Source organism: Lycorma delicatula, chromosome 1 (genome assembly GCF_047948215.1).
Source record: "Lycorma delicatula isolate Av1 chromosome 1, ASM4794821v1, whole genome shotgun sequence".
NCBI lineage: Eukaryota > Metazoa > Arthropoda > Insecta > Hemiptera > Fulgoridae > Lycorma > Lycorma delicatula.
Genome location: NC_134455.1, coordinates 290,828,534 through 290,842,416, shown reverse-complemented (window position 1 = coordinate 290,842,416; position 13,883 = coordinate 290,828,534).

Here is a 13,883-nt window from a genome sequence, read left to right as displayed (position 1 = left end):
TCACAAATGGACACAGAGGCTAGAAAACTAAAACTCTTCTTTCTACAAATTTTAATTTTTTGTATTTGTAAATATTTACACATTAAATAAAAAATGTTTACAATTTTTGTCACTTGAAAAGTAAATAACAAACAATAAAATAAATATGTATTAGTTTTAACATCGGCTGTCTAAATATTAATTTCAATTTAGTTCAAAAAAAATTTGGAGTAAAGTAGCCCTAATTGCATGCAAGAATACTACGTGCGTGAGTGCTAATTTAATTACATGCTTATATTTTTATTATCCCGTACTAAGAAAGTAAATACATAATATTTACACACACATGCAAATATATATGTATAAACTTACAGTTTATGTTATGTCTAATTAATTATTATAAAAAAATCTGCCTAAAGAACCAGAGATCTTTCTGCACAAGCGTTTTACGGAGCGGAAAATAATATATGTACACGTATGGCTTTTACGAATGAAATACGCATATATATAATTTCGAGAAATTCTATATTACAAAATATTATATAACAGAAGAAAGTTTTAACTACATTGAATTACATTTATAACTGTAGAAAACTTAGGTAAAACAATTTCTTCAAGATATAAAATACTTCAAGATTTTTAATAAAACAATTCTCCAACTTTTTATAGTCGGAGAAATTTCACAAAATTTTATTAAAATTTTAACTTGGAAAACGAACTAAATATTTTACCAATGCCTTTTCTTCTTTTTTGTATTTATGTTTTTATAAAAAGTTTGAAAGAAAGATAACTCACTTTTTTTACATCAGCAAAGTAACCCTGTTTGGAAATAATATTATAAGGTCCCTAAACTAATAGAAAAAGATAGAACTGGATTAGGGTTTTTCAGAGTTTAGCTTTCAACGAGCCATGTTTACAAAAAAAGGAAAAAAGGGAAATACCAATAGTAAAGCCACAGATCCAATTTAATTTGTTCGATGGTATAAAGTTGAAGAGCCCTTCGAAAGGGTCAAGTGCAATAACGTATTGTTTTCAATCGAATTTTATCATTCTAGTGGTAACTGACTTGCTTCTTTTTTACTTACTCCATATTATTTAAATTTTAAAACAAAAAATATATCAACTACAAGTCTGATTTAACATTCTCTATTAGTATTTAAGTGCTATATTAAAAAGTGATTAAGTTTAATGTAACCCTATTAAAGAATTACTATAACTTTATATTTTTGTCAAAAAAAAAAAATACTTCAACATGCAAAATTGTATTTTGGTAAATTTTATCGGTTATCTCACATAATTTATAAAATGACGAAAAATAATGTCTATAGAATACAATTATGTATAACGAGAATGTAACAGCATAATAGATTTTACCGTACCATTAAAATGATATTTTGGCCTTAAAAATAATAAGAAGTAAAAAAATCTTTTCGGTTTTTGATTATAGGAAAATATCTTGTACAATCATTTTCTATTTTGCACTGGCGTAATTTCTAAATTCAATATTTATGAATATAGTTTAAAGACATTCAGTTTCTATTATATACTTTAAATCAAAGGAAATAAAAGAAACTGTTATTTGAAAACCATCAGCAGATATCATTAGATAATCAAACTTGACAAGAAATTTTTTTAGTAGTCATCAGAAAAGAAATAAACTGTTATTTAGTACTTTAAATGTTTCATTACACATATATCTGAAGATAATTTTAAATCTCGTCTGACAGAAAAAATGAAATGTTGTATAAATGAAGCTGTTTCAATTTTTTTGTCTTACTTGTTCTAAGGTATATAATGAGGTCCGAGTGTTAATCTCTGACATTTCTTTTTTCAGATCCAACACGAATAATTTTGTCAGTGTAATTTATTTATATAGTAATTTTTTTTTAATTTGATCAAATTCCACTTTTTGTGAACGAAAATTGAATAACGTTTTTATTACATGACTGTCAGATAAATGTCACAGTTATAGAGTATTTTAATCAAGACCACGGCTTTTGTTAAGCCTTCATTTTAATTACATAAATATAAGGGTAAATCTTTAAAAACGTTACATTTAAAAAAAAAGTTAAAAATTTAGTTTATTTTACTTATTTTCAGGTTTAGAATTCAATTAATTAATTATATTTTTTATGTGCAAAAACAAATTTAGGACCACGCAAATATTTCTTTTCTCTTCTTCCAGACGTTTCTCGTTTTCCGGCATGGCTTTTGCTTTTGATCATTGTCCATTTTATTTCTGTTCTTCTTTTTCTGCTACAAGAAGTTTTAATTTTTTAGTTTTTCGAACATGGGACCGTTTGGTATAATAACAATTATATATAATTTTAAGAAACAGTACCAAATTCCAGCTTAATTTCCTCGAGCGCTTTTGGCTATTCTGCCAACTTCAAAAGGAATATAATTACGATTAAAATTATAAAACTACAGTTACTGAATTTTATATATATATATAACAATTGATCGTATATAATAATATTCTTCTTTGAAGCCTATCTTTTGGAGGTCCTCTTTCGTCTGTTTCAGATAATTTAATTTATTTTTCATGTTCCACGACTTGTCAAAGATTTGTTTATTTATTCTGTTTAGGTCTGAACATATGCCCCGAGAAATTAATTTTTTTTTTCTAATTGCTGTTTCTAGGTCATTTTGGTTTTGGTAAATATCCTTGTTAGATTTCAGTCTGTATCCTTCTTCCGTTTCCCTTAAACCATGAATTTTTCTTAGAAAGTGTCTTAAGATATTGATCAATATTTCGAGGTTGGTTAGGTGTCATTTTTCATTGTCATAAAAGATAAATTGTCTTACCTTTGTATAATATCTTAATTTCAAGATTATCTATTTTATTAATTAGTAATCGTATAACCATATCGGTATTCATTAAATCCGGAAGCTAGATATAAACAAAATTATATCAAGGAAGCTAGTTATGATTACGCAAAATGTGAGCACACTTCATAAAATCTATACGTCTTTGTGTAATCACACTAATTATTTTTGAATGAATCTCATCATAATCAAATTTTTTACTCATCATTGTCACAATGGTATCTTTCACCCTTTAAATATATTAGTCAAACCTTTCTTAAACATTAAAAATATATTTCATTTTCGAATTAATGTCGAAAATTTTTACTTTTCAATATGAAAGTATCTTCAAAAATGAGTTCTATACATAAGTTTTAGACTTTTATTACTTTACTATTTTTTTTTACATGTAGTTTTTCTATAAAAATAATAAAACTTTAATTTTTTTTCTTAAAAATAATGTATTGTATCTATGTATTAACATAATATATACTTTACTATTTTTTTATTATAATAAATCAGTTTGTTTTACATTTACTCCGCCGATCTCTGTGGCAGAGTGTTAGCGTCTTACCCTTCATTCGGAGATCCTGGATTCAAATCCCGGTCGGGTATGATATTTTCCATAGGCTACAAAATAACATATTCCATATACACGTACACGATTCATAGCTTCGGTATAATTCATCAACCAAAAAATAAATTCTTATAAAACATATATTTATTTCTCCTTTTTAAATTAAATAACTTCGAGAAGTAACAGTCTCGAGGTTTATGTATTTATTATTTATTTATTTGTTAGTTGATAAAGGATTATAAAACTGTTTACGTTTTATTTATTTAGTACAGAGTACATCATGTACTTTTGAAATTTCATACGAGGACTAGAGTCAGTAACTGCCACTTGTTTACAATGAGTAAAGTTTTATCTTTTTAAAATCATCGTATATATGTTTTGGAATGTTGTATTGAAAAAAAATGTTTACTTTTCTGCTCGTGTATCATGAGAAGAACAACTGTACGTTCAATTCGCTTATATCTAATCTACCCCATAGTCAGTTGTACTACAGATGCTACAATACAAAGCTATTCTCTCGCATTCTTAAGTTGCTGTTTGTGTATATGTACTCGAATGAACTTGTATGTATAACAAACAAGTATGAGTGCATTCGTGTAGTACGTATCACTGAGTAAAGTACTTGAGCTTGTCTATATTCCAGAGATACATGGAAATGTAATCTCTTAAACAACTTCCCAGTTGCTTTACTCCCCACACCTCTTTCCACACTCTATTTCAAATACACCGTGTCAGGGTCAAATACAGCAGAATAGTTGTGTATTCTGAATAGGGTGAGAATGAGTAAGTTAAAAGTAACTTTTTGTGGTTGTTGCCTGCGTTCTGTTATTCCCTAAATTTCCACAATCATCATCCTTACCTTCTCAACTACAGTAAATAAAAAGATAACCCTAATTTATCTAGGTAACAATTTTTCTTCTGTTTTAATATTAAAGATTACCGACTACTAGATTTTTTACCTAATTATTTAACTTTTTTTCAACTTTTGATAACATTTAACTCAATCTAAGAATTCGTGATTTTAGTTATTCTTTTTTCTGTTCTTACATCATGAGTTTCTTTTGTATTTAAATAAACAAAAAGAGAGGAAGCAATAAACAGAAAAATAACTTGTATAAAAAAAATGATAATCTAAGTATCTAATTTATACGTGTAATTAAAAAAAACCGAAAAGTGCAAAAATTTTCTTTTAATAAAAAAAAATTACTTATGAATGAGGCAATATTTAAATTAAATATAAAATATTTAATTGTGATAAAAACTGTTAATAATTTTTAGAATAAAAAACTATTATAAATAAAGACAGCTCTATTGATGCTGCAGGTGTTGTAATAACAACAGTTCTATTCTATATATCTTGTAGGATTTTACTACGTAAAAGATATTATATTTTCTATATAAAATATTTTTATATGTATTTTATTAAAGAAGTCAGTGACTAATATAATGAAAAATACTCCGATTTCAGGAACAGCCTTCTCAATTAGTAAAAAATACGAGAATAACTTAACGGATTTTATCACCCCTAACAATAGATCCTTCATTTTAACATTGAAGATTAAAAACAAATACTACGACCTAATTAATTATCCTGCCCCAAATAACCAAAACAACGTTAATAACAAGGGAAAAGTGGTAAAGTTTTGGAATGAATTAGAAGACATAGATACAAGACTAAATAAACAACACGCTAAAATAATACTGGGAGATTTTACCGCTTAAATAGGCAGAGAAAAAGAAAACTGGGAAACAGGTGCAAGATTCTCTACATATAAGAATTGTAGTAAAAATGGAAAAAGAATAACAAAACTCTGTGAAAAACAAGACTTGAAAATAATGACAACAGATTTAAAAAATATCCAAAAGAAACTATACTAACAACTTGGAATTCGCCAAATTACATTCTAGGGGAATTTCAGATAGATAATATGGTAAACTCTTCAAAATAATTAATAGAAATACAAAACGCTAAAGTAAGAAAAAACAGTTTTGATTCGGTTATAATTAAATACAACGTCCAGAAGTTAAAATTCAACGAAACAGAGAAAGAACATATTGAAGAGTTTGAAAAACTCAAAGCTATAGAGTGGAATGAAGTAACAAACAAATAAAAATTTTAAAAATAATTGGCAAAATTAAAAAGAATTTATATGCGTGGTGAAATGAAAATTGTATGAAATCTTTGGAAAACAGAAATATCCGCAGGAAAAAAAGAAAGTACTCAAAATGAAGAAAATCAAAGAAACTTTTAAAAACTCCCAAAAAATAACCCCCAAAACCTCTAGAAAAAAAATTAACAAGAGCAGGAACAGGAAAGGGTAACTAGAATAGACATTCTGAAAAATAACACAAGAAATTTTTACTGAACACTTAAAAGTAAAATTAAAGGTTACCAGCTGTATAACACATGTTTTAAAAATGAAAATGTTAAAATACATACAAACAACCAAGAAAATCTTAAAATACTTGCAAAGTACTTTGAGAAACTATTAAATTGCTTAGAATCCAAAGAACTATTTAATTTTGAAAACGTAACCAAATAATAGAAAACTTACTGCCTCAAAATGAAGATGAAATCAAAGAAATAATTCAATAATTAAACAAATAATAAAACTTCTGCAGAATATATCATAACAGAAATAATTTTAAAATCAATTCCCCAATTTAATGAACGGAATTAAGAATGTTTATGAAGCGACGGTTTGACTAATGAAACAAATCCTAGAGGAATGGAAGGATGTAATAATACACTCGCTTTACAAAAAATAAATTAGAACAGACCCAAACAATTTCAGAGGAATATTACTTTTACCGTTCCTTACAAGATTTTAAATAAAGAACTGCAAAACAGAATAATCGACAAAAATGAGAATTATTTAGGAGAATCAGTGAGGTTTTCGGCCCCGAAAATCCTGGACTGAACATATTCTAAATTTAAAATCTATCATTACATTAGCAAAAATGTTAAAAAATATGTTGGCAGTTTTTATAGTTTTAAAAAGCCTACGAATCTATACATCGCAAATCGTTGAAGAAGAAGCAGAAGTAGATAGGTAAAGTATAGTTATAATTAAAAAAACACAAGGAAACACCAAATATAAAATTAAAATACGTGGAAAATTGTCATAATTATGTGATATAAAGACAGGTTTAAGGCATAGTGATGGAATCTCCTCAAGTCTATTCAACATCGCGTTAGAAAAAGTAATTAGAAAATGGAATAAATAACTGGTTAAACATTGAATCTCAGAATCTGAATATTTATAAACGCCGAAAAAAATTACACATTAATCATTTAGCCTTTGTAGATGATGGATTACACTACTACAGATATAGAAAAAGCAAAATTTAAAGTACATCTGTTGGCAGAAAACAGCAAAAACAGGTTTAGAAATATCCTATGAAAAATAGAATTTATATGCAATGATAATAACTACGCAGAAGAAATAATCTTTAGAAAGTGACAAAAATACACATAGCGGTCAATATCTTGGGGAGATAATAACAGCTGTACTCGTCAAAAGGAATTAAAACTAGAACTGGTAAAATGGAAATAGCTTATAAACAACAGATGTTTACTATAAGAAATTCTTAGTAGTAAAGCTAAACTACGACCAATAATTTGTCCAGAAAGCCTTACGAGCAAGCGAGTGTTTAGAAAAATTTAATGAAAGAAATCTTTTAAAAGAAGAAAGAAAAATCTTAAGAAAGATTTTTGGGCCCAAAATTCAGAGGAAGTTATAGGCTAAAATCTAAACCCACCGTGTTGGTCTAGTGGTGAACGAGTCTTCCCAAATCAGCTGTGATTTGGAAATCAAGAGTTCCAGCGTTCAAGTCCTAGTAAAGTAAGTTATTTTTACACGGATTTGATACTAGATCGTGGATACCGGTGTTCTTCGGTGGTTGGGTTTCAATTAACCACAGATCTCAGCAATGATCTCAGGATCTGAGACTGTATAAGACTACATATACTTCATTTACAATCACACATATCATTCTAATTCATCTTCTGAAGTATTATCTGAACGGTAATTACCGGAGGCTAAACAGGAAAAGAAAGAAGAAGGCTAAAATCTAACAAAGTAATTTACCTAAAGAAATAAAACATTTAGAAATGTAAATGCAGAAAATGAGAATGAGTTTTTTTTTGGTCATATTTATCGAATGAGTGACACTAGACTTACAAAACAATTATTTACTTTTACTAACATAGAACAACAAATATAGAGCGGCACCAGGAAGTAAACCATAAGCTAGAAAATTTAAATAAATACTGGAAAAATAACAAACAGAATAGACTTTCGAAAAACAATTGAGGTTTTCAAACTAGATGAAAAGGAAATATCAAAGAATGCTTCAGAAAATTTACAAAAGAGCAAACACAAGCACTGTCGGAAAAAATGTAAAACTACTGGAAATAATGAAAAGAAAAAAAGGAAATGAAACGAGATTTAAAAAGGTCTAATTGAATGAAGAAGAAGAAAACTTTATATGTTTAATAATATATAGGAAGTTCCATGTAAAATAGGTAAGATATGATGTTTGATAATCTTGGAAACTACATAAATATATATTTTTTATAATATATTTTTTCCTTTGCTTTTTTTTCTTATTTCTACGTGAATGCGCCAAAAGAGAGTACGTAGTATGAATTTCTAATTCACAATTTTTAATACAGTCATTTTAAATACACTACTTCATTTATTTGATGAAATAGATATTTAAAAATTAATTTAAATTGTAAAAATGATTCTTGGTTATGCCAGAGTAAATCTTAAAGGGAATCCATTTTTTAAGAGAAAAACGAAAATTGTTTGAAAAACATCAAATAAATAAAGTTAATATTAATGCTCTTAAAAAGAACATTTCAAAATTTCAGGTACTGTATTGGTATTTTGGTAAATTATACACGTTAAACATATACATAATTTTATTGAAATAATCGTAAAAATATTAATAAATATAATTTTAATATGAGCATAATTAATCATAATATAAAACAATCATATAAATGCCGATCTCCTTGAGAGCACGGTGGCGTCTCTGCTTTTTAAAATCCATTACGTTCTGGATTTGAATTCAAGTCAATCTTGACATTTTTATTTACTGCAAAATTTCGTTTATCAATAAAGTATTTGTAATTTGGCGGAAGTTTGGTTTTCTCCGAGAATTAATAAATATATCATAATTAAAATTTCTTAAAAACATTTTTTTTTTTTTTTAATTGATAGTAAAAAAAATGTTTAATATGTAAAAATTTTTTAATATGTAAAACAAATTTTTAGGGATGTAGGATGTAGAGGGTATACTGAAATGAAACGACTAGCACTAGATAGGGAATCTTGGAGAGCTGCATCAAACCAGTCAAATGACTGAAGACCGAAAAAAAAAAAGGAAAAAAATATGTAAGAAATATAAATGTCAATAAAAAATACGATTTGAAAACAGATCTCATAAAGTCTAAAACAGTATTGACCTTTCAAAGTAAATAACGGGATAAAATCCACTTTTAATTAAAATCTCTACAAGTTACAATCAATATAACTTAAAAGAATAAACAACGTATTAAAGAGCTATAAGATCTATAAACCGCAAAATGAATTTAATTTTCAGTAACAAGAAAAGTTAATTTAAATAAATTTTACGCTTCAGCCAAATTAGGTTATGCATAAGATTTATATCAGATGAATTTTATTTATTTTATAAACAGCAAAGACTAACATGAAACTGTAATCAAGATGATAGGTGTTTTATACATCTTAAATTAATCCAGTGAGATTGCAATATTTGAACATGAGAACTACAAGTTAAGATATTTGCGATGTTAGATTGTCCTTCTTTTTATTGCTTTCACCTAAGATATTTTAAGTTATGGTTATCGAAGATAACTTTTTTTTAAGTACCAATGGTTTATTCAAATTTTAAACATACTTTGTTTTAATTCATTTAGTGTTTGATAATTATTTTCTGAATCCAATCAATTTATTCGATATTAAATGTGAAATTTTACACAGCTTTTCATAAAAATTCTTATGCAAAATATATACTTACTACTAAAAATAGCAAATTAGGACGTTTTTTAAAATTAAATTAAGCATAATATATATGTTTGTATTTTAATAGGTATACATCTACCATAGACTTATTTTCAATTCTTATGGTAAGACAGAAATTCCAACGATGTGCGGAACTATAAAAGTAGTCAAAAGTATTTTTTTGATTATTTTACGACCTAATTCGATTTTAATTTTTATGTGAAACTAGCAATGTAATTTTAAAAATATACTTTACATCCGTATATTCATAAAATTTCTTTCATTCTTTTTTATCAGATTAGGACTTTTCAACCGATTTTCCAATTATCGGCTGTTTTTCGTGTAATATAAATTTCTACTAGGGATTATCATATTTTTTAAACAAAAAAAAGCTATATGTGTTTTGAAAATTGAGTAAGAAAATTAGAGTGAATTAATAAAAATCAATCATTTTGTTGACGTAATCGGAGGACATCGTCTTGCTCTCAAGCTGATCACATTCCACAGTCATCAGTCCGGCCTGGTGAGATGCCACCGATGCAGATGTCCCAAGAGACATCCACATAGGTAAATTCTGCCCTAGTCAAGTTTTTCTTCAAAGAAGACATCAGACACCTAACTCTACCACGTAGCCCTCAGGAACGAGGCTAAAAGACTACAAACGGAAAATCAAAGACCCGGCGCCTAACTCAACAAAAAGTACCCAACCCTGATACAGCTGATGTATGAAGATGAAGAAAAAAAACAGTCTACAAAACCTAGATTCACTATCCTTTATTCCCTCATCTTATAATTATTAGCCAAGAGATAACGCATGTGATTTCTTTCGCAAAGGGAGTGCGTTGTACCCTCCATAAGTTAGAGCTTCTTTAGGCGCATTCCTATTAAATCGAAAGGGGAGTCGTGTTGGGAAAATGATGCAAATATTTTGTTTATCTCCTAAGGAATAACCCAAGTAAAAATAATAATTATTTAAAATCCGATCTACAAACGACCGGAACCCAATTCCCAATCCGTTCATCTTAATATAATAGCAAATATATAACATTAAAACTTCAATACCCTCTCCCGATAATCAGAAAGACCCAGCAGCAAGGAGGCCGATTTTCAGGTTGTGCGATTAATAAGAAAATAAAATATACCTGATAACCTTACGTTCCGTCTTCATGCTGGTTTCTTACGCAGATGATAAAATCATTTTTTTTTTTTGGACCACCATCCATGAATTAACGAAATCATTTTATTAATTTCATACCCTGCTTTGCATACAAATATGCAAAGAAAGAAATATATATTTCTATAAAAGTTAACACAAAAAAATTTGGAAGCATCTTTCATTTACGATGCCAACAATGCGGGTGTTTTGTACATAATACAATACTAACTCAAAAATAGAGTGGTGAAACATTTCGGGATTTGCATCAATAAACAACTGAATTGGAACGTAAATCGAACTGAATTGAACGTATTACTACAATATGTAAATTTCTAGACTTATTTTTAATTGGCTCAACTGTTTGACATCCAGGTCGTTAAAACTTTCTTTTTAATAAAAGAAAATCAAGGTTATATACAAATCACCTTTAAAACGGTTTAGTTAAAAACGTTCGATTACATTTAAAAATACAAAATTTTTATTTCTGCTTTTGAAATAAGAGAAGCAGCTAGAAATATAGAAGCACGATATGCGAAAAAGCAACAAAATAAAATTTCCTAGACTCCGATCGCACCACCAACTACCGGTTCTGATATGCCAAAAATTAAAAAAAATTCTAAAACGCGATCGCAGCGCTGCCTACCGGATTTAATTGTGAACCTTAACCATCGCAAGATCAACAACAACACATAAATAAATAAATTAATTAAAAAAACATTTTCTATCGGATCAAATTGTGGATCTAAACCATTCTCGAATCCCCTTCAACACACACAAACAATTTCATCAAAATCGGTCCAGCCGCTTAGGAGGAGTTCAGTGACATACACACGCACACAAGAAATATATATATAAAGATGAATAAAATATAACAAATGAAGATGATAAAAATATAATTAAATATTGGCATTAGTTTTAGAAACTCTTTGAATGTAGAATTACTTTGTGACAGTTCTCAAGCAGTAATTAAATGTTTATTGATCTTTATCAACGAGGTTACATCTCTACTGAAATCACCTTTCAGTCTTCATATAGGGTTATTCTGTACCTCCAATGGGCCGAGTTTTGGTAGTACTCGTATTTATTACATAAAAGGTATATTAGTGACTTGTAGTAGTTTCTGCTAATTATTTTTAAAAAAGAATTATTACCTTTTTTGTTCTTAATTTATCTTTAATTGATATGCACTTTGAATTACTCATAAGAAAACTAATACAGGAAATAATTAACTATTCCAGAAAAAATTAAAACATTTTTTATATTTTATAAAATCACGTCCAGTCCAAATATTTAATCCGACTAAAGTCAAATTTTTTTATATTTTTTAGAACTAATCTTTGTTTAGTACTGAAAATAATTAAATTTAGTACGAAATCATTAAATTTTATTGATTTCATTAAATATAATAATTTTATTCGTAATACTATTACTTATAAGTAAGCATCTCATCCTTTTTTTAGTAAGTTATAGTATTTGATTTTTTTTTGGTCTGAAAAAATACGGGTAGATTTTGTCGTTTGCAGTGTCCATTAACTAGAGTGATGTATATAAGATTTAAGCAATTGTGACTGATCGTTAGATTTTGTTTTATTTTCCATGAAAGGTGGTACACCCATTTAAAAAACTGAAAACATACACAAAAATACCCAAGTAAACACATTTTATTTTACTTCAGTAGATATATTTAAACAAATTTTCATCATTAGGGAAGACGTAACATGATATTAGTAAAATTTAGAAGATGCATATTGTGAAATAGAGAAAGAAGGGTTAATTTCTGCAAGAAATAATTTATGTAATAAGAACCGAAGTCTGAAAATTTCAAATAGAAAAAGTTTATTCCAATTACCTTACAACTTGTATGGATAAAACGTAATTAAGGATTTGAAAGAAATATTTTAGAGAAGAATAATACAATAGGATTTAAAGGGAGATGATGTAGTTGGTAAGATTATGTGATTTTTCTGGGTTTTTTTAGATGGGAGTGGGTTAAAAATCATAAATGAATTAGAAAAAGAATGGATTACATGAATTAATTGGTAGAAAATTTCAGCATGAATTAGGTAAAAATAATTAAAAAGAAAATTGTAATATAAGAAATTTTGCACTAATGTGTTAATTAAAAGTCACAAAGGCTGGATTATAGATTTATGAATTAGAAAGAAATCCTTAAATCCTTTTATTTGGAATGTAAGTACACAGCAGTAGAGCACTGAAGGTGGGAAAAAAGAATAAATGTAAAATGTGGAAGTGAAAGAGAATAAAAATTAAGTTATTAGATAAGTATGAAATTACAAATTAAGACGAATTTTGAGAATATAAAAAATAGAAATGGCAAATTCATGTAAAAATAATTACTTATTTGAACGGTTTGTTAAAAAATTCATATTTAGTTATTTTCTTAACATAGGATTGTGTACAAAACACAGGATACTTTCACACAGTATTACAAGATACACAGGATTACTTTCTAAACAAAGGATTGTAATAAAAACTGCAAAACAGAGATGGTAATAATCAGATAATTCAAGATACAAAATGACTGATATTAAAAAATTAGCACACAACAGTGAAGAACAAAATTAAGATACGATAATCGATTAATTTCGATGTTAAAGAAATCAACTTGCGGGTTTTTTTAATTTAAATAACAATACTAGAAAGTATCCCGGAAGGGAAATTATGAAAAGTGAGTTAAAACCATTAAGGAGATAATTTCTGCAGGAAAAATTTCGATTCGTTTAAAACTTATATAAAAATTTAAAAAGATATTAACATCATTAGAAATAAAAAAACGATACATCAGATTCTTCTGGATAAATTATCATTGTAATCGCCAAAAAAATTGATAGTTAAATAAATGAACATTTTTTTATATTTTTATACATAGTTTTGTAATATCCCATTTAGTGTGGGTAGATGTCCTACTCCAAGGAGAAAAAACGAACTTCCGAATTTATTTGAACGGTTAAAAACAATCGTGAAAAATCTAATCAGAGCATCGTCATAAAATACACAATTATTAAAGAAAATGTATAGGAAATAGTATTTAAGTAAATAGAAGTCAAATAAATAAATCGGTAGAAAATCTATAAAACGTATTTGTAGGTAATGGGAATTAAATAAGCAGAAATTATTTGAAAATAATTTAAGGAAAATGTATCTTATCAATCAATTATACATTAAAACCTAATAATATAATACAAGAATGAAAAAAGAGAAATAATTGGGAGAATAGGTTGATTTTATTTTTGCAATGATAAAATCGTTAGATCCCGTGTGATATAAATATAGGCAAGAATTCTCTAGTACAATAATCATACTTTTA